Genomic DNA, 2,500 nt, shown 5'->3' on the forward strand with positions numbered 1-2,500 from the left:
CCCCCCTTCCTCCCCTTTCCATTCTCCTCCCCCTCTCCTCTCCTCCCTTCCTCCCCTCCCCCTCCCTCTATCTCCCTCTCTCCATCTCCCCCTCTCCTCCTCCCTCCCTCTCTCCATCTCCCTCTCTCCATCTTCCTCTTTTCTACACCCCCTCCCATCTTCTGCTCCCACCCAACCCCTACTTCCCCTCTCCCCCGCCATCCCACTCCACCCCCACCCCATCCCACCCCCCACCCATGTACCTCTCTCGTCTGCGTGACCCCGGCGCGGATGACCTATCAAGGGCACGAAAGCCAAGGTCAGCCAATGGGCGGTGGGCGAGAGGTGGGCGGGCGGTGGGCGGAGATGGGTGGGTGGGTGGGTGGAGGGCGGTGGGCGAGAGGTGGGCGGAGGTGGGTGGGTGGGTGGGTGGATGGGTGGAGAGCGGTGGGCATGGATGGACGGACCTATGGGAAGGGGGAGGGGGAGGGGGAGGGGGGAAGGGGAAGGGCCCACGAGGGAAAGGAATGGCTAGGTGGGGGGGGGGGGGGCGCTCTAGGGAGAGAAATAGTTTTATATGCTGATGTTTTTCCGTGTTTTTTGTTAAGCTTATGTACGTGCTTTCACATATACATTCATACATACATACACATACATACATAGATACATACATACATACATACATACATACATACATACATACATACATACATACATACATACGCACATTCATACGTACACACATACATACATACATATATATATATATATATATATATATATATATATATTTATATATACATGTATACATACATGTATACATAAGTACTCACATACATATATACATACATGTATACATACATATATATATATATATATATACTTGTATACATAACGTACATACAAACGTGTATACATACGTACACACATACATACATACATACATACATACATAAGTACATAAACATACATATTATGTCACTAGGGCTTCTATAGTGCAAAACATAATCATAATTAGATTAGATGGAAAAATATAGTGTTTAATCTATAACTATTGTTACAGCATCACTATTATCATAATGGCACAGTGACATAAAATCGCCACACCGTCACCATAACGTCGCTGCTACACTGTAACCCCAGCACTATATATTAATACCATTACTGTGATATGACACCATCACTACACTGTAATTCCATCATATTAGCATATCATTACCACACTTGGAAACCATCTCTACACTGAATCATCGCTGTTGTAACAAATCTCTGTTTCCCTAAACTGTTAACATCTGTTCTATCTCGTAACACCATCACAGTATTCAAAAAACATTACTGTAACATCATATCTACACTGTAGCACTACCATTACATTTAATACCATCACTACAGTATAGCACCTGCTCTGCGCTATGACACTTACACTGTAAAACTATCCCTACACTGTAGTATCACCCACTCTCCACCAGCTCTGAATTATAACACCATCATTCCCTTTTTAACACCCACACTGCAGCACCATCTCTACAATGTAACACCATCACTCTCCTACAACCAACTTCACACTGAAACACCACCATGACACCATCACTGTAATACCATCCCTACACTGAAGCATCATCACGTCTCCATGACACCATCCCTACACTGTAACACCATTTCTACACTGTAATACCAGCTCTCCACTATAACTCCCCCTTAACATTTACACTGCTACACCATCCCTACACTGTAACACTGTAGCCAAAAAGAGCAAAGACAGACAAGTTTTCAGTATAGCCTTTTCCTGCTGCGACAGACCGGGAGATGGCCAGTTTTTATGCTATAAACTTTCACTAAAGATGTATTTGTTAGAAGAATGTACGTGCGATCTATATTTGTTTCTGTTGCTGTTGTTGTTATTGTTTGTTTTGTTTCGTGTACGTGTGTGTTTGTTGTCTATGTGTTTTGTTTTTGTTTTTGCTCTAGTTTGGTTTGAGACGAATTCGTTCGTGTGTGCGTATATGTGTATGTGTGTCTCTGTGTGCATGTTTATTCGCATGTTTGTTTTTAAGGGAAGGTTCGTCTCGCTTGTACTTCTGTCTGTATCTCTGTCTTTGTGCGCTCCCCAGTCTGCCTCTGTTTTTGTTGTTGTTTTTGTGATTGTTGCTATGCTTTTGTACGGGATGCTTTATATGTACGTACGTATGTGCATCTCTGTCTTTGCGCGCTCCTCCATCCACCCGTATGTGTGTTTGTCTGTTCGTCTCTCTACGCCGAGCGACCTCCCTAAATCTCGTTAAGTATAAAGGTCAGACTGTCACTGTGACACTTTATTCCTGTGACACAATATTATCGACTTCTTTGGGTCTCGAGGCCTGGAATCTGGGAGACCTGCTGGCTGTGGTTGTGGTAAAAACAGTGGTAGAAGGCGGTAAGGTGAAAGGTACGGTAGACATTGCTGGTAGGATTTTGGGGAGCGAGATTATGTGTCGGGAGTATGGTAGAGATGGTAGGGTGGGGGGGGGGGGGAAGGGTGTGG

At 44.4% G+C, this 2,500-nt stretch overlaps 1 long non-coding RNA gene across 1 annotated transcript in view; it reads left to right on the top strand.

Annotated features, from left to right (window-relative positions):
- LOC125039146 overlaps nt 1-2,500 on the top strand; it is a 23,964-nt gene that overhangs the window by 7,135 nt on the left and 14,329 nt on the right. The window lies entirely within an intron of this gene.

Source organism: Penaeus chinensis, chromosome 26 (assembly GCF_019202785.1).
Source record: "Penaeus chinensis breed Huanghai No. 1 chromosome 26, ASM1920278v2, whole genome shotgun sequence".
Taxonomy (NCBI): Eukaryota; Metazoa; Arthropoda; class Malacostraca; order Decapoda; family Penaeidae; genus Penaeus; species Penaeus chinensis.